The following is a 19,992-nucleotide window of genomic DNA, read 5'->3' as shown; positions in this document are numbered from 1 at the left end:
AGAAGAGACCATTAGAGCATCTAATCTGACCCCCTGTGTATCACAGGCCTCCTGTAGGACACAATAGCAGGTGAGGGTGGGGGGCTGAGGAGGCGAGTGGGAGGGGCTGGTGAGCCGGCAGCAGGGGACTGAGGAGACGAGCTATGAGTCAGTGGCTGACCTGTTCTGCTGATCTGGTCTGGCTCCCAGCCCCTCTCCAAGGGTTGCAGCTGTCTGGAGGTGCTGCCTTCCACGCCTTCCTCAGTCCCACCTCATTCACTCCACAGGCAACTGATTACCAAGTGGGGGGAAGATCTTATTCTACTTCTAGCAAAAAGACAGTTTTCTTTTACCTTAATTATACTATCTTAGGGGCCCGCTATAACTTATTAACAAGGTTCAATACCACCATTTTGGCAGGACGGTGCTAGGGAAGGAGGGTTTGTTTCCACGGGGCGGGTGGCGCTTGGGGGGGATTGTTTCGGGGAGGGGCTTGGCGGCGCTGGGGGGTGGTGTTCAGTGAGGCCGGGGGGGTTTCATCCCTCAGCTGTTTTCTTTGGAGTAATATGGCCCTCGCTGCTTTACGAGTTGTGCAGGCCTAGACTACTCCACAGACTCTGGACTCAGCATTCAAGTATCCTGCAGTCTGAACTTCGCATCTGATACATTCCCTCATTGGCTACCATTGTTTGCCCAGCATGGAAGTGCTTCTTGTCCAACAAGGCAGCCAGATTGAGACCCAGAGGCATGGAATGGCTCTGAAGGAATCAACTGTTTCTCTCTGTGCTTCATCTAACTTTGGATCCAAATGGTAAAAGACAGTTGTGCCCAATTTAATCATGGCATCCTTCAGGAGTGTGACCAATGCCACTTAACTAGGGAGCAGTTTCTAAAAATAGTTTACCTGGGCCACAGGTCACCATAGCTTCCATCTCGGGGGTGAAAATCAACCACTAGTACCTGCAATTTTTGCCTGAGTTCTTGTCAAATCTTTGACCTTACTTGGAGTAATTTGACACTTCTCTGATGTAGAATTCTTCACCAACCACACAACAGATCAGTAGCGACAGTGAGGTACAACTCCCCCAACTATGCCCCCTTATTTCTTTAATCTGGAGGCACAGATTTAAATTAGGGACTAAATTCAGGTGCGACTTAGAATCCCTGTAAGACACCAAATGTCAGGTCTCTATTAAAAATAGGTATCTTTCTGCAGCTATAGCACATTCAACACAGATTTCATTTTCTACACATTTGCAGCATCGCCCAGGGGTGAGCTGATGAGAAAAGTCACTTCCATTTTTCCCATCTCTACCTAGATAGGGATTGTATTTCCCAAATAATAGGCAACATGCAGCTAATGAGGAAGGAGATCTCTTCAGGAGCCACTTCCTGCAGGGCCTGGGCCACAACTGCTTTGGGAGCCCTATGCATGGGTACTTTGTTTAGTTACAAGTTATTTACGAGGAATCCTCTTCCCAGCCCTTTAGAAAAAGTACTGACCTAACCAACTGCACAACAGGGGGATTGGGATGGTGATGGGGAATAAGGGAATCCCTCTGATTTACCCATCGTCCTCTGTTGTTACAGAGGGTGAAATGACATTTCCCCCTATCCATGCCCTGTTCCTGCTCCTTGTTGTAATTCAATATATTTTAAGTGAGAAAAATGGTAGTAAAAATATCTGCTCTGCAGCACAACCTGAACCAACATCTGAGCAACTGGGAGTGAAACAACTTCTTCCCCAAGAGTGAACTCGATGACTAACAATGGCTATGAAATGGGGGAACAGTATAACCGTGATGCTCAGGGTTTGTTTAGACTAGGGAAAGTGATGGAGTTTAGGTCAGGTCAAGGGGGAAGCTAATGCCAACCCCTGCACCTGGGCGCATCTGCACTACAATTTTTTACATTAAGATCACTAACTTGAGCAGCCAACGCCATGTACAGTCCTAGTGGATGTCAGGCACAGGTAGTTTTTGCCTCAGTGTAGCTTGTTGGGATCAAACCTCTCTCCCCACCTGGAGCTGATGAACATTCCTGGCAGGAGGGACACACACTCCTATGACTCAAAGGAAAGGAGTTGATAGAAAAGATCACAGGACTGACCCCAAAGACGGGTGAGCTGCAAAAGGCAGAAGCAGGTAACTCATCTGGGGGAGCTGAGAGACCACGGTGAAGATGGTGCAAAAATCACAATGTGGGAATTAGGAAATGTGATTTTTTTTTTAATTTTGCCCAGCCCTAGTCAAGGGATTTATAACAGTTCTCTCTCTTGTGTGGATTCTCTGATGTCTAATAAAATTTGAGCTGTAACTGAAGCTTTTCCCGCACTCAGAGCACATGTAGGGTGTCTCCCCTGTGTGGATTCTCTGATGTGTGATAAGGTGAAACCGCCACCTGAAGCTTTTCCCGCACTCAGAGCACGTGTAGGGCGTCTCCCCTGTGTGGATTCTCCGATGTGTGATAAAGTTTGAGCTCCGATTGAAGCTTTTCCCGCATTCAGCGCATGTGTAGGGCGTCTCCCCTGTGTGGATTCTCTGATGTGTGATAAGCTGAGAGCGCCACCTGAAGCTTTTCCCGCACTCAGAGCACGTGTAGGGCAGCTCCCCTGTGTGGATTCTCTGATGTGTGATAAGCTGAGAGCGCCACCTGAAGCTTTTCCCGCACTCAGAGCACGTGTAGGGCTTCTCCCCTGTGTGGATTCTCCGATGTGTGATAAGCTGAGAGCGCCACCTGAAGCTTTTCCCGCACTCAGAGCACGTGTAGGGCATCTCCCCAGTGTGGATTCTCTGATGTGTGATAAGGTTTGAGCGCTGATTGAAGCTTTTCCCGCACTCATGGCACATGTAGCGTCTCTCTTCCAAGTTGATTCTGTTGCATGGAATAAGGTCTGAGGGGCTACTGTAGTTTTCCTCTGGCCTCTGCTGAGTCTCACAGGCTTTTGTGTTTTCTGGGAGTGCACAACTCCTGGAAACATTCCCTTTGGATCTTCCTGATAACATCCAATGTGGATCTACTTGCACAGTGTCTTCCTGCTGGGGTTTCTCCTCCTCGTTCTCACTCACCAGCCCATCGCCGGATGGGAGACAGAGAGAATCCAGACATAGGTCACTCCCTGTGCCTGAGAAAAAGGAAATGTCAGAGAGAGGAATGGAAAAAGGGATGAACAAACCAAAATATATTTGGGAGAGATCAAACCTATCAGGTGCTGATTTTCCCCAAACCCTTCCACAGAGAAGAGGGGAAGGCATCAGTTCTGGGTCCTCATTGCACCATAAATCTCGGGGAAAGTGAGATCAGGGAGGGACCTGCTGCCACTTGTCAGTCAGCATAGGAGGGAAGCCATGAGTGACATCTGCCATAATGATTCCACATCTGCAGGGAACAATCCTGAAATTGAAGAGCTCACGGGGTCTTTGTAGGGCATCCCAAATGTTTCCTGCATTCCTAAGCAGTTGTTGAGTTGTTTAATCAAGTCCTCACCTGCGAAGGCAGCTCGGGAGCACTTCTTTCTCAGAGCCCTGGAGGTCCGGGACCCACGGTTCTTCCCCTCGTTCCAGCTGCGAGATCACATCAGGTTTGGAAATTGGAAAGCCTACTGCAGGCAAAGAAAACGAGGGAGGTCAGTGGAATTTGTGGGATACTTGTCACAAATAATATTCCATAGTTTTAACCCCATCTCATTTCTAGACAGTAACATCTGTAGCCCTCAGGATTCATCTGCTTGCCTGCATAAATATCTCTTTTCTTGTAAGTACAGTATTGTGATAGGTTTATTAATTCATATTAAAAATACGTTTGGCTGTAATGCAAGAAACCTACAGGACAAAAACCTGCATTTTAAGCTAAAGCAAAGTTAGCATAGCTATATCCTGTGCCCTTTTACCCAGAAAAGGAACTGTTTTTCCTATACCCAAATAAAGTGCCTATGCTTAGGTCTAAGACCCTTTACCTAGACCAATAAACAATGAAGAATAGCAAAGGGGATTTTTCAAAGTTGAACTCACAGACTTAACAAGTACCCCACAAGTGTGCAGATACCTGCCATCCATACGCACACACATACTAGCCTATGGAGTAAGCGTACCCTAACATTTCTATGGGGGAAGACTGAAATTTGGGTATAAGAGGAAGGATTTCGGCATTTATTTCTATAAAAGAGGTAACCTACCTCACTATGGTATCCCCACCCCCACCTCGACCTCCTCCTTCTTCTCTACACTTCACCATCTTCAACTACGTATTCATGCTATGCATCTACGACAGCTATTAACCAGTAATAGGCCGCACTTATTTTCTTTTCAAACCTTAAGTTCAAAAGGGACTCAGCTAAGCTTGGTCTCTCTAAAACTTTATTTTAATTTGTGTATTAGATTATTTAGTTGAGCTAAAAAGTAAATTCCAAAGTAGCTTTGGCAGCTCTTTACATTAGTTTCCCTTGCAAGAGCTGTGAAACCAGAACCACCAGAGGCAAGGCCAACGCCAGTTTATCAAAATAGGGTGTGAATATTAACCAAACTTTGCAGCACATAATATTGTATCATCATATGTATCTCCTGAATAACAGTAATACAATTGTAACTCTGTAATTCTACCTGTTTTACAATTTACTTACTATTTCATTGAGTTTAATAAAAAGTCGTTATGACTATATCTGTCTCACTGTGAGCTTCCTGTCATACCCCCGAAGGTCCCTTTATCAATTCTGTAGAACCCGATTCGAAACACGACCTTTTATCTTCTGATCAAACAAATTGACGAGCCTAAACTCATATTAATTAATATAAATGATTAAGTATTATTATTAATGAATTGAAATAATTACAATACAAATTAAATTAAGTTGATAAATCAAATGAACATTACTAACACACTCCAAATAAGGCTACGCATCCCAAGGCCATCTTCCTTGGCTCAAAGTGGCAGGAGAGTTACTATTATAACAAATCATATTCACTATCTTAGTGCCTAAGGACCAACTAACAGTGGGTCCCCACTGTGCTAGGCAAAGTGCAAACAGAGAATAGTAGATGGCCCATGCCCTGAAGAATTTACAATCTAAATCAGGGATAGGCAACCTGCGGCAGCGAGCTGATTTTCAGTGGCACTCTCACTGCCTGGGTCCTGGCCCGAGGGGGGGCTCTGCATTTTAATTTAATTTTAAATTAAGCTTCTTAAACATTTTAAAAACCTTATTTACTTTACATACAACAATAGTTTAGTTCTATATTATAGACTTATAGAAAGAGACCTTCTAAAAACGTTAAAATGTGGTACTGGCACACGGAACCTTGAATTAGAGTGAATAAATGAAGACTCGGCACAGCACTTCTGAAAGGTTGCCGACCCCTGATCTAAATACACAAGACAGACACAGACCGGGGGAAGGGCTAGAACCCACTGTTAGAATAGACATATTCAGGCCTGCCTGTAAAGCCTAGACTTTAAGAACTTAGGGGTATTTTTATCACTTGTCTTTATACCCCTGTAACTAGCTAAGAATCAAAATCTCAGTCTGCCTGTGTCTGGGCCTTCTCTCACTGTGACAGTCTGAGGCCTTGTTCTTACGCTAAGGCCTTTGGCTAAGCAGCAGGGGCAGCCATAAGCTGGGAAGCGAAGGGTCACATCCTCACATCCCAAACTCGTCACACTGAAATAAGGTGCTATTGGGCTGTTAGGAAGACGATCCTGTCCTGATAGTGCCCATCACCACCAGATAAAGAAACAGATCTTAAGATGGTTAAAGAAAACTTAGTTTGATAGCAGCCTGTCTGGCAAGAAATCCCTTCTCAACGCTTGTGGTTGTGAAACACTCATTTCTGTATTGTTTTATCTTTATGGCCACCACTTTTACCTTGTTAATCAGTCTGGTTCTCTAATTGTTTCTGTCTGCTGTATAAAAGACGGTTACTCACCGTAGTAACTGTTGTTCTTCGAGATGTGTTGCTCCTATCCATTCCAGTTAGGTGTGCGCGCCGCGCGTGCACGGCTCTTCGGAACATTTTTACCCTAGCAACTCCGGCGGGCCGGCTGGGCGCCCCCGGGAGTGGCACCGCCATGGCGCTGAATATATACCCCAGCCGGCCCGTCCGCTCCTCAGTTCCTTCTTGCCGGCTACTCCGACAGTGGGGAAGGAGGGCGGGTCTGGAATGGATAGGAGCAACAAATCTCGAAGAACAACAGTTACTACGGTGAGTAACCGTCTTTTCTTCTTCGAGTGATTGCTCCTATGCATTCCAGTTAGGTGATTCCCAAGCCTTACCTAGGCGGTGGGGTCGGAGTGAGACGTGGCAGAGTGTAAGACTGCTGAGCCGAAGGCTTCATCGTCTCTGGATTGTTGCACCAATGCGTAGTGGGAAGCGAAGGTGTGGACAGAAGACCAGGTGGCCGCTCTACAGATGTCCTGGATGGGAACATGGGCCAGGAAAGCGGCCGACGAGGCTTGCGCTCTTGTTGAGTGAACGGTGAGGCGGCATGGTGGCACGCGAGCAAGCTCGTAGCATGTCCAGATACATGCTGTCACCCAGGAGGAAATCCGCTGCGAGGAGACCGGCTCGCCTTTCATGCGGTCGGCAACCGCCACAAACAGCTGTGGTGAACGCCGGAAGGGCTTCGTCCGCTCGATATAAAAAGCGAGGGCCCTGCGGACGTCCAGGGTGTGAAGCTGTTGCTCACGAGGTGAGGCGTGCGGCTTCGGGAAGAAGACCAGAAGGAAGATCTCCTGATTGAGGTGAAAGGCCGACACCACCTTAGGGAGGAAGGCCAGGTGTGGTCGAAGCTGCACCTTGTCTCCGTGGAAGACGGTGTATGGTGGACTAACCGTTAGTGCCCGGAGTTCAGAAACTCGTCTTGCCGATGTAATTGCGACTAGGAAGGCTGTCTTCCAGGAGAGGTAGAGTAGAGAGCACGTGGCCAGGGGCTTGAAGGGCGGTCCCATAAGCTTGGCCAGAACGAGATTTAAATCCCAGGTTGGGGAAGGACGCTACACCGGTGGGTACAAGCGGCCCAGGCCCTTAAGGAAGCGGGAAACCATCTGGTTGGAGAAGATGGACCGACCTCCCATGGATGGACGAAAGGCGGACACGGCTGCCAGGTGCACCTTCAAGGAGGAGACCGCGAGTCCTTGTTCTTTAAGGTACCAGAGGTAGTCCAGGATTGTAGGGATAGGGACTAGGAAGGGATTAAGGCCGCGCTGATCGCACCAGAGCGCAAAACGCTTCCATTTCGCGAGGTAGGTGGAGCGAGTGGAAGGCTTCCTGCTTTCAAGTAGGACTTGCTGTACTGCCACCGAACAGCCCCTCTCTGCGTGGGTCAACCACGCAGGTACCAAGCTGTAAGATGGATGGACTGTAGGTTTGGGTGGCAGTCCTGCCGAAGTCCTGTGTGATGAGGTCCGGCCATAACGGAAGGGGAACGGGATCCCGAACGGAGAGCTCGAGCAGCAGAGTGTACCAGTGCTGCCTCGGCCAGGCCGGAGCGACGAGTATTACGTGGGTCCTGTCCCTCCAAAGCTTGAGTAGCACCCGGTGTATGAGCGGGAACGGAGGGAAGACGTAGAGGAGGTGATCAGTCCAGGAGCACAGGAATGCGTCTGACAGGGAGCCTGGGGAGCGACCCTGGTACGAACAAAACAGGAGGCACTTCCTGTTCTCCTTGGAGGCAAACAGGTCTATCTGGGGAAACCCCCACCTCTGGAAAATTGTGTGCGCCACATCCGGACGGAGAGACCACTCGTGGGAGAGGAACGATCTGCTGAGATGGTCGGCCAGCGTGTTCTGCACTCCTGGAAGAAAGGACGCTTCCAGGCGAATCGAGTGGGTCACGCAGAAGTCCCACAGGAGCATCACTTTCTTGCAGAGCAGGGAGGAGCGAGCTCCGCCCTGCTTGTTCACATAGAACATCGCCGTCGTGTTGTCCGTGAACACCGCCACGCAGTGGCCTTGCAGACGGGCGCGGAAGGCGAGACACGCCAAGCGGATCGCTCGCAGCTCCCGGACGTTGATATGGAGGGAGAGCTCTTGGGGCGACCAGAGACCTCGTGTGTGAAGGTCGCCCAGGTGAGCCCCTCATCCCAACACTGAGGCGTCTGTGGTCATGGTGACGGATGGGCGAGGAGGGCGGAACGGGACTCCTGCACACACGACCTCTGGGTCCAGCCACCAGCTGAGCGAATCGAGGGTAGGCTTCGTGACCGTGACCACCATGTCTATGGGGTCGCGATGCGGGCGGTACACCGACGCCAGCCAAGATTGAAATGGGCGAAGGCGCAGCCTGGCGTGCGTGGTCACGAATGTGCAGGATGCCATGTGGCCCAGGAGGCGCAGGCAGGACCGAACTGTCGTCGTGGGAAAGGTGTGTAGGTCCCGAATGATGGAGACCATTGTCTGGTGCCGAGACCGAGGGAGGCAGGCCCTGGCTAAACTGGAGTCGAGGACCACTCCGACGAACTCCACTCGTTGTGATGGAGTTAAAGTGGACTTCTCGGCATTGATGAGAAGGCCCAGGAGCCGAAATAGGGATAGTATTTCCGTCATCTGGTCCATTACCAGCTGTCGGGATGTCCCGCGAACCAGCCAGTCATCGAGATATGGGTAGACGTGTATGCGACGACGGCGGAGGGCTGCGGCCACCACTGCCATACACTTGGTAAAGACCCTTGGCGCGGTGGACAGGCCGAAGGGCAGCACCACAAACTGGTAGCGCGCGCTGTTGACCATGAAGTGCAGGTAGCGTCGATGGGGAGGGTAAATCGCGACATGGAAGTAGGCGTCCTTCATGTCGAGGGCGGCAAACCAGTCTCCCGGATCCAGGGAGGGAATGGTGGTCCCCAGGGTGACCATGCAAAACTTGAGCTTGAGCAGGTACCTGTTGAGCTCCCGGAGGTCTAGTATGGGTCGGAGACCTCCTTTCGCCTTGGGGATGAGAAAATATCGGGAATAAAATCCCCTGCCCCGCATGTCGTGCGGCACCTCCTCTATGGCCCCCAAGCCCAGCAGAGTCTCGACCTCTTGTAGGAGGAATTGCTCGTGAGAGGGGTCCCTGAAGAGGGACGGGGAAGGTGGGTGGGAAGGAGGGGGCGAAACAAACTGAAGGCGGTAACCATACTGGATAGTGCGAAGGACCCAGTTGTCCGATGTTATTTGGGACCATGCCAGGAGGAAGTGGGACAGGTGGTTGTAAAATAATGGGGTAGGATCCAGGAAGGAGACTGATGGGCCGTCCTCGGGCGTCCCATCAAAAGGCCTGTTTGGGCCCTTGAGGGGCCTTGGAAGGGGCCTGGGCCTGGTTGCGTCTGTTGCCCGATGGTCTACGGCGGTTTAGGTTAGCACGCCGACTATTATAGGGCCTTGACCTGGCCTGGGTAAAGGGCCGGTAGGGCTGTTGCCGGAATGACCTCCTCTGGGTAGCCGGTGTGTGCATACCCAAGGTGCGAATGGCAATTCGACCATCTTTGAGGGTCTGAATTCTGGAGTCCGTTTTCTCCAAGAAGAGACCCTGGGTGTCGAACGGGAGGTCTTGAAGGGTGTACTGCACCTCAGGCGGCAAGGTGGAGGACTGCAGCCAGGAGATACGCCGCATGGTCACACCAGAGGCCAGGGTTCTGGTTCCTGAGTCCACAGAGTCCAGAGTGGCCTGGATGGAGGACCGGGAGGCTTTTTTGCCTTCTTCCAAGAGGGCCGAAAACTCTTGACGTGAGGCGGTCGGGATCAGCTCCGAAAATTTCGCCAGGGACATCAAGATGTCAAAGGTGTAACGGGCGAGAAGAGCCATCTGGTTGGCAATCCGGAGCTGGAGGCCACCCGCCGAATAGACCTTCCGGCCCAACAGGTCCATGCGCCGTGCGTCTTTGGATTTTGGCGCCAGGGAGGGCTGCCCATGCCTCTCCCGGTCATTTACGGACTGTACCACGAGGGAGTCCGGAGTCGGGTGCGTATAGAGGTACTCGTATCCGGTGGGCGGGACCGAGTACTTGCGCTCCACGCCACGCACGGTGGGAGGGACAGACGCCGGTGACTGCCAGATGGTAGTGGCATTCTGCTGAATGGTGCGGATGAAGGGCAGGGCCACCCGCAGCGGGGCCTCAGCTCCAATGACGTTGGTCACCGGGTCGTCATCCTCCGGGACCTCCGCCACGGGGAGGTCGATAGCCTTCACCACCTGGCGAAGAAGGTCTTGGTGGGCCCTCAAGTCAATAGGAGGGGGGTCTGCGGTAGAAGCCCCCGCCACCGCCTCATCCGGCGAGGATGATGAGGACAGACCCTGGACCACCGCTTCTGGAGCTGGTTCTTCCAGGGGGTGTGAAGCCGCCTCGGACCCTGGATGCTGAGCGGGACCAGGTGGCGACAGGGCCTCACCCGGTGGAGATGGGGGAGGTCTGCTCACCGTGGCTTCGGGCACCCTATGTTCGGCGCCCACGTGCCTTGGGGGAGAGGGGAGACCTTGAGGCTCGTGGTAGGCCCAAGGGACCCAAAAACCCCACTGCTGCGGTCCGTGGTCCTGGCCTTGGGGGATGGCCCGGAGATCTCTCCCGCTGCCCGCCGGAGAGGCGACTGAGGGCTGATGCGAAGGCCAAGGCGGGGCAGAGGCGCTGAAAGATTGCGCCGTGGATGCCGGCAGTAGGTCCCTGGACAGTGTCAAGGATCGGTGCCGGTCATCGCGGTGCCGGGATGGAGAGCGGGACCAGCAACTGTTGCGGTGCCGGGAGCTCGACCGGTGCTGGGAGCTCGACCGTGACCTCGACCGACGGCGTCGGGAGCGGCTTCGGGAGTCGCGGTGACGGGAACGGTACCGGGATCCGGACCTCCCTCGGTACCGACGGTCGGGCGACCGGGAGCATCTCCGGGAGTGCGACCGGTACTGCGATGTTGAGCGGTACCGGGACTGCGACCGGTGCCGAGACGGGGAGCGGTACCGCGATGGTGAACGGTGCCAAGATCTGGAACGGCGTGGCGGTGACCGTCTGTGGGACCGGGACCGACGTCTCTCTCGTCCGTCAGGGGGAGGCGGCCGCATCATCGCCGGCTTGCCCGCTGACTGAACGGCCCGCACCGGCGGTGCCGGGGCCGGAGGCTCGGTGCCTCTGTGAGCTCGATGAGCTCTCTCGCCGTCAAGAATGTCTCGGGCGTGGACGGGAGCTGCAGCTCAACCGCCGTTGGCACCGGGGAGCAGGGTGGTACCGGACTCAACGGCTCTTGCGGCGCCGGAGTCGACGGTACCGTGCACGGTTTGTGCACCACCACAGCCGGTACCGGAGGGGCTGGTGGTGGCTGGGCAAGCGGTCCCGAAGCATGCGGCTTGAGGCCGTCTGCGCCGTCTTCTGTTTCCTCGTTGGAGAGGGAACGGTGCCGGACGCCGGTGCCGCTGCGGAGCTCGAGCAGTCTCGTACCGGAGCGGCTTGGGCCGCCGTGCGCTGCAGCGCGCCGATGACGATTTCGGTGCCGCTGGGGTCGGCTCAGGAGGTTGAAGTGTCGCCTCCATAAGGAGCTGCTTTAGGCGAGTGTCCCGCTCCTTTCTAGTTCTCGGCTTAAACGCCGTGCAGATGGGACACTTATCTGGACGATGGGTCTCCCCGAGGCAGCGCAGGCAGGAGTCGTGCGGGTCCCCGAAGCCGCACAGGGCTTAAACCCCGGTGCCTTGGGCATGAGCCCGCACCGGTTGTGGAAGAAGAGGGGCTAAACCCCCCTAATTCCCTAACTATACTATATCTAACTAAACTTATTCAACTAATCTAACAACTAAACTAACTTAACCAACTATGAACACGTAGGAAATGGAGAAACGCTAGGGCTGTGGAGGTAAAGGAGCACTCCACTGTTCCTACTGGCCGTCACGGGCGGTAAGAAGGAACTGAGGAGCGGACGGGCCGGCTGGGGTATATATTCAGCGCCATGGCGGCGCCACTCCAGGGGCGCAATGCCCGCCGGAGGTGCTAGGGTAAAAATGTTCCGAAGAGCCGTGCACGCGCAGCGCGCACACCTAACTGGAATGCATAGGAGCAATCACTCGAAGAAGAATTAATTTTTCTAGGTGTAAGTTCATTAGGGCAGTGGAATATGCTTGCTTGGAAATAACCACAATAAACATCGCATTATCTGTGCTTCGGCCTTCTGGTCTTTTGCTGCTTGCTGTCTGCGTGACAAGAACCAGGGAAGTGGGAGGGTGAAGGGAAAATACGCCACCTGATAACCAAGGAGGTGAGCCTTTAAGGAAGGTTTTAATACACTTTGGAACTGATCAGGGATTCCCCTGAGGACTGATGAGGGGGTGATGGTAAATACACATTTAGATCCTTTTCTAAAAATGGATCTAAAAAATGTTTTATATCTTTTCCACCATAAGGCTGAACCTCTGGCACTGTCATGGATCCATAGGATCTCTGCAATGCCCTGGCTTTTAAACAGTCCTTGGGAGGTGCCCCTTGAGTGCACTAGACCCCCAAGAGCTCCCACTCTTCCACAAGGACAGGCCACTTAGCTTCAACACCTGAGAATGAGCCACTTCCTCGGTGCCCTTCCTCCACACTCCTCTCCACTTCTTCCCATTACTCTCAGCCAGCACCACCTTCCGGCACCTTGGGAGCTTCTTGTGTTCCCTCTACGTCTCTCACTACCTCATCCCTCCCTGCTGCTTCTTAGCTCTAACCCTGCACACACCCTCCCCATGTCCTGGCACCCCAGAATTATCTACTCCCCCCTTCTCCTCCCCTCCCACAGCTCTGTTCTCCCTTCACCCGTATTTTCCTCTTAAAATGAGGAAAAGGCATGAAAGCTGCAGTTATTAATGTATCCAATAAGGATACATACAATGCAATTTTAAAATGACTGACGGCACCAAAAAGGCACATGACAAAAATGATACTAGTGGGTGGGAGAGGGCAAGGAAACTTCTCAAAACTTGTGTGACAAATAAAGGTATAACGTTATCACTACTCAGGTTCTTTAGAGATCCCACAGCTTCTAATAACCCGGGGGACAGGACTCCTTACCCAGCGAGGTCACCGTCTCATAGTTCTCCTGCATGACATCCCTGTAGAGGGCTCTCTGAGCGGGGTCTAGCAGAGGCCCCTCTTCCCTGGTGAAATACACAGCCACCTCCTCGAAGGTCACCGGCCCCTGAAAGAGAAAGAGTCCAACACTCAGGACCTGCTGCCCCACTCACAACCCCACTGTTCACAGAACAGCAGCACCAGGGAAATGGAAGCTCCGGGAAGCCCATGTTAACAGTCCCACCTCACCTTGCTTAGAGCAGCCAGGTGGCATCAGAAGGTGGAAAGAGAGAAACTTTGTGTCTCCCAGCTGACAGACGGAGGCAGGGTCGTCACATTTATCACATAGCTACTAACCAGAGCTTAATATAGGAGATGGAGCAGGCTCTGGACCCTGCTGTTGGCTCCCTGGTTGGAATCCCAACTCTCTCCAAATAAAATATATGGAAGAAAGGGGAAGTCAATAGTAAAGAATTTAAGTTCGAAGGTCAGAATTGTAGAAAGCTGGCAAGGGAAGCTATCAGAAATCAATGATTAACCAATGAAAATAAGAAGGAAGTTTTTAAAAGTACAAAATTAATCCTAACAATGGTAGTGATAAATTACTAGATGGAAATGGCAGAATTATCAACAATCATGGAGAAGAGGTAAAAGTGTTCAATAAATATTTCTCTCCTGGATTTGGAGAAAAACAGATGATGTAACTCATATAATAAGATGTTGACGGTGACAGTCTTTCCATTTCAACAATAACTCACAAGGACGTTAAACAGCAGCTATTCAAGTTAGATGTGTTTAAATCAGTGGGTCCAGATAACTAGAGTTTTGAAAGACCTGCTGGAGGAGCGTGGTGGACTGTTAATTTTAATTAGGACTTGGAACACTTGGGAAATTCCAGAAGACTGGAATAAAGCTAATGCTGTGCCAATATTTTAAAAAGTATAAAAGAGATGACGCAGCTAATTACAAGTGTGTCAGTCTGAAATCGATACTGGGCAAAAGAATGGAGCAGCTGATACTGGATTTCATTAATAAAGAAAGGAGAGTAATGTAATTAGTATCCATTAAAAAGGTTTAGACACAATAGATTCTATCAAACTAAGTGGATATCCTTATTGGATGAGATCAAAAGTTTGGTTGCAGCTAATAGTACTGATGTAATATACGTAGGCATATGAGTTGCTTCAGCACAATATTTTGACTAGAATGTACAAAATACACACGGCATACATTAAATAGATTAAAAACTGGGATTTTAAATAGGGAACCATGGTTGAGTGGATTTCTTTCTAGGGGGTTCCCGTAAGATTGGATCTTGGCCCTGTGCTATTTAACATTCTTATCCATGACCTGGAAGAGAATATAAAATCATCACCGATAACGTTTGCAGTTGCCACAAAGATCGGGGGTGGGAGTAACTAATGAAGTGTCAGTAGGTTCAGGCGCCAGCACTGGGAGTCTGGGAAGTTGTCCCAGCCCTGGCTGGAGGGTTATTTCCTGTTCCACAAAGAGGGCAAGTTCCATTCCCAACACCTGTGCCTTGACATTAGGAGCTATCTGACACTACAGTCCATATTCAGCATAGTGGCAGGATTATATGATTAGGACATGAGGCATTTTGTACAAGATGAGTCACGTGCGGTGTCATTGGAAAAGTTATGATTTGCTGAATACGATTATCCTACCTGTGTGCATGGATCATGTTTGTATCTGAAGTTATGGATATTGACTCTGTATCTGTCTTTCAAATGTGCTTACTCTGGGTAACACCCACAACGAGCCTTTCAGGTACAACAATGAAGAAGCCAGACAGTTCATGGCTCATCAACAAAGACAATGGACTGTGGAAGAGCTTAGCCTTCCTGTGAATGTGCCAGCCAGCCTATGAGTCACGGCTACTATGACTCAGCAGGGCACTCTAGGGCATGTGACCAGACCACATGACAATGAACTTCATTTTGGTACCTGTATTTTTCCACAAACCGGACTGGGAACTGAGTTTGGAACAAATGGTTCCTGCCCTATGGAAAAGCTACATACGGTGGGGTGTGATATCATCTCTTGGCCTCATTCCCCACACACAAGAGAACTCCTGGCAGCACCTGAGCAACAAAGACTGAAGTGGGGGAAGTGCTGGTCCCAGGGTAAAGGGATTTCTAGGTTGTGTATGGAAACTTGGTGGACTATCATCAGTCAGGGTGAGAAATTGCTAATTCAAATTCTATCCAGATAGTATGTTAGGCTTAGTTTGAATTTTTGGTTATATAAGTAATCTGCTTTGATCTGTTTGCTAACACTTATTGCTGGGAAATTGGCTGTTGTCGTCTCTCTCTCCTTGAGTGGCTCAGGTAAAGCACTCAGGTAGCTTAGTTGGCTGCATGGCGCCACCTGCTGTCATGTTGGGTGATAACAGGCCCTGGAGACGCTGGCTGAATCTCCAGCAAAGCAGTGTGAGAAGGGCCAGCCCAGCTTGAGGGTTAGAGCAGCGGTCCCCAACCTTTTTGGCACTAGGGACCGGTTTCGTAGAAAAAATAATTTCCGCGGACCTGCCCCCTATCTGACCCCCACCCACTTCCTGCCCCCCCCGACTGCCCGCCCCCCTCAGAATCCCCGACCCATCCTGCTCTTTGTCCCCTCACCATCCCCAGAGACCCCACCACCCTGGGACCCCACCCTGCTCCCTGTCCCCTGACTGCCCCAACCCCTATCTCCCCGCTGAGTCCTGACAGACCCCGAACACCCACAATCCAACCCCGGCATTCCCTGACCGCTCCCAACCTCCGCCCCCTCTCTGTGCCCTGACTGTCCCCAGGACTCCCTGCCCCTTAGCCAACCCCCCTGGCCCCAGCCTCTTACCCCCGGCTCCCTCCTCACCCGGAGCCTCAGCGCCTCGCCCGACAGCTGCAGCGTGTCTCCGGCGGGGCCTGAGCTCCGTCCTGCTCCGAGCCACGTGGGGAGGGGGCGGGGCTGGGAGCTCCACGCCGAGCGGAGGCAGCTGAGCTCAGCCCGAAGCTCACAGCCCTGCCCCCTCCCCACGCGGCTCTGAGCGGGGTGGGGCTCAGGGGCCCCGCTGGAGACACGCCGCTTGATGTGCTAGGGGTCAGTTCGTGGCCCGGCTCCTACCGGTCTGCAGCCCGGGGGTTGGGGACCTGGGTTAGAGGGCACAGCGGTTCCCAGACTGCCCCCTGGGGGTGACAACCCATCACACCCTAAACTACACTAGTGTCAGCAGGTTTGTCACATCCTGTCCCCTCCCTTTCTCCACCCAGGATATTTCCTGCCTCCCACCACCTCTAGCAGCTCCCACCAGTGGTGAGCTCCAGCCGGTTCGCATGAACCGGTTGTTAAATTTAGAAGCCTTTTTAGAACCGGTTGTTCCAGGACAACTGGTTCTAAAAAAGCTTTTAAATTTAACAAATGCTCGGGCAGCTGTCCAACCGGCCCCCGGCCCCAGCTCACCTCCCCTTCTCCTCTGAAAGCTCCACCCTTCTTCTCCTCCCCCTTTGAGATTGTGGGGGGCTGGATAGGGGTTGGGGCAGTCAGAGGGCAGGATACAAGGGGGCTGAATGGGGGCAAGGGTCCCGGGGGACAGACAGGAAGGAGCAGGGGTTGGATGAGGTGGTGGGGGGCAGTCAGGGACAGAGAGAAGGGGTGGTTGGATGGGGCAGAGGTTCCAGGGGGGCATCAAGAATGAGAGGAGGGGTTTGATGGGGCGGCAGGGGGCAGTCAGGGGACGGGGGGGATGGGTCAGGGGTCCCCGGGGGGGGTGTCAAGGAGCATGGGGGGTTGGAAGGGGCATGACCACTGGGGGGGGCATGAACCCCTCGTGAGGTGAGGACAAGGGAACCTGTTGTTAATATTTTGGCAGCTCATCACTGGCTCCCATCCTCCTGTACATTTACTGCTTCTCTCCCTCCAAGCAGAACCCACCACCAGCTCCCTGAGAATCCCTTACCTGAGCCAGCTCCATTGCAGCCATTTCCTTCCCCCTGGGAGGAGGGGATGATCTGGAGCAAACCATGGACGTTATTCTGTAGCCTGCCAGGGCGAGAAGGGCAATGTGAGAGAATTCAGACACGGTTTCTGTCCTTTCCACATGTCGATTCCCCCCAGCATTGTTCCCTGCTAATGGACATTCTAGGTTCTGCCACACTGTGAAGCACAGAGTGACCTTATCCCAGTACAGGCCTAGCCCCCTCCTACCAGGGCGTGACCCTCTGAGACATGGTGAAACCCTCCCAGCAGCAGAGTCTCTCTGTTACACTTATCAAGTTTGCGGGCGATACCAAGCTGGGAGGGGTTGCAAGGACTTTGGAGGGCAGAACTGAAATTCAAAATCATCTGGACAAACTGGAGAAATGGTCTGAAGTAAATAGGATGAAATTCAATAAGGACAAATCCAAAGTACTTCATTTAGGAAGGAACACTCAATGGCACACATACAAAATGGGAAATGACGGCTTAGGAAGGAGCACTGCGGAAAGGGATCTGGGGGTCGTAGTGGATCACAAGCTAAATAGGAGTCAACAGTGTTGCAAAAAAGCAAGTATCATTTTGGGAAGTATTAGCAGGAGTATTGTAAGCAAGACACAAGAAGAAATTCTTCCGCTCTACTCCATGCTGATTAGGTCTCAACTGGAGTAATGTGTCCAGTTCTGGGGGCCACATTTCAAGAAAGATGTGGACAAATTGGAGAAAGTCCAGAGAAGGGCAACAAAAATGATTAAAGATCTAGAAAACATGACCTATGAGGAAGATTGAAAAAAACTGGGGAAGACTCAGAGGGGACATGACCATAGGACAAGAAGCAATGGATTTAAGGCGGTTTAGGATGGAGATTAGGAAAAAAACTCCCTAACTGTCAGAGTGGTTAAGCACTGGAATAAATTGCCCAGGGAGGTTGTGGAATCTCCATCACTGGGGATATTTAAGAGCAGGCTGGACAAACACCTGTCAGAGATTGTCTAGATAATACTGAGTCCTGCCTTGAGGGCAGGGGACTGGCCTAGATGACCTCTAGAGGACCCTTCCAGTTCTATGATTCTAAGAACCAAAGGCCAGAGAAGAGCAGAATCAAAGGAGTCACTCTGGGGATTCTCCCTGTCACTGTCCCCAAGGCAGCTCTCTCAGGTTAACTAAGTTGTTGGATGCTCCAGCCTTTATCCAGTCTCTCTTGGCAGTGCCCCTTTCATTGGCAGGGCCTAATTTTAGCTTTTGGCAAGCGTGACCCTGGGGGTGCTGAGACTGGGCCTTCTTGCCACAGCACATCTTGTTCCTTTCTGTGGCTCCCCAGTGAGTCCAAATGAGTAGATACTCCTCATACAGACTGAACATAAGAAGGGCCCACTGCATCAGAGCAATGGTCCATCTAGCTCAGTGGCCAATGCCAGGTGCCCCAGAGGGAATGAACAGAACAGGTAACCATCAAATGATCCATCCCCTGTCACCCATTCCCAGCTTCTGGCAAACAGAGACGAGAGACACCATCCCTGCCCATCCTGCCTGTGACACTGGCAGACGAGGTGTTAGCTCTTACACAAGCCTCTATGTCTTAATTGAACATGGACAAACACACAGTGGAATCGGTCTGACTCACCTGTGTTAGTATTGTTAAAACAGGTATTAGGATTCTAAGAACATGCTTAGACTTTATTGAATGCTTGTGAGTTGCTGCCTGGGTTAACATCTGACTAGTTGCATTGTGAACCTCTGTGGCTCTGTAAATCACCACACAGGACAGAGAGTTTACCTAGGTGAAGTGCTGATTGACAGCCGAATGCATTACACCCTGCCTGGCAGGAAAGGTCCATCCACACCAGAGAGACTATTATGGGATGTTAAAGACAAAAGACTGTTGTGCTCTTGACTTCCCATTAGCTGAGTTTCCAGCTCAGAGCACATGGCAGGAAGGGGATGAAAAACCTCATACAGAAGGAACTGATTATCTGTATGCTGCTTGGACTCTGGGGGGCAAAGTTCCTAGGCATAAGCACGAGATCCCCAGCTGCTTAGCCTGGGTTAGTCCTAAAGAATATGCAGAGCTTGCTTATTAGAGAAGCTTCTATTACCTTTGAAATTTAAGACTGTAATTTGTCTGCATCTGGATGATTAGCTGCTGTGACAGGGCAAGGCCAGCTGGCTCTAGGAAAGTAGTGAGAAACAGGTATGTTAGCCCCAGGCTAAACAAATCCCTGTTACCATGGTAACCAAATGACAGTTGCTCCAGGTTAATCAAGACACCTGGGACCAATTAACATCCTTCCAGAAAGCCCTGGAGACAGCTAGGTTGATTGGGACCCCTGAAGCCAATCAGGGGCTGGCTGAAACTAGTTAAAGAGCTCCCAGTTAGGCAGGTGGGTGTGCAGAACAGGAGCTGTGGGAGCGACTGAGCAGTACACACCAGATCAGGCACAAGGAAGGAAGCCCTGAGGTAAGGTTGAAGTGGAGCCTGAGGAAGTGGGGCTGCTGTGGGGAAGTAGAACAGGGAATTGTATGTGTCCTGTTTCTAAAAGGTCAGATACCACAGCTGATACTATTAGGGTCCCTGGGCTGGAGCCTAGAGTAGAGGGGGGTCCTGGGCTCCCCCCTTTGCTGCCCTGATTAATCACTGAAACTGGGAGACAACAGAGACTGTGCAAGGGAGGGGAGTGTTCCCTCCCCTCCCTCGCTGGCTTACGATGAAAATGGCTCAGTGGGCTGTGACACTTGTCCCTAAAAAGAAGGGCTACGTGGAGGGTCACAGTGAGCCTCTGAGGCTAGCGAAATCCACCAGGAAATGCGGGCCCATGGAGACAAGGACAGAGCTTTGTCACACTGCTTTAACTTTGTAAACAACTCTCATTTCCTTTCAAATAAATCTTAATACAGGTTGTGACAGGACTGGCTACAAGTGTTGTCTTTGTTGGGAGATCCAAGCGTCATTTGACCTAAGGAAGTGACTGGTCCTTCGGGCCTGGCAGTAACCTGAATGTTGCTGTGACTCGTGGGGTAAGGCAGGGTTCTCAACCATGAGTCTGGGGCCCCCT

General features: G+C 51.6%; 1 long non-coding RNA gene and 1 pseudogene across 1 annotated transcript; both read right to left on the bottom strand.

The window, feature by feature from the left end:
- Positions 1-2,510: 2,510 nt before the first annotated feature.
- LOC120381691 overlaps positions 2,511-19,992 on the bottom strand; it is a 116,432-nt pseudogene continuing 98,950 nt past the window's right edge.
- On the bottom strand, positions 3,335-13,025 carry LOC120381692. Its single transcript, XR_005588134.1, has 3 exons — positions 12,968-13,025; positions 4,598-4,745; positions 3,335-3,580 (listed from the first exon to the last, which is right to left on the bottom strand). It is a non-coding gene; the product is annotated as an uncharacterized LOC120381692 (long non-coding RNA).

This window comes from Mauremys reevesii, linkage group 14, assembly GCF_016161935.1.
Source record: "Mauremys reevesii isolate NIE-2019 linkage group 14, ASM1616193v1, whole genome shotgun sequence".
NCBI classification, from domain to species: domain Eukaryota; kingdom Metazoa; phylum Chordata; order Testudines; family Geoemydidae; genus Mauremys; species Mauremys reevesii.
This window is presented reverse-complemented; position numbering and strand designations above follow the sequence as displayed.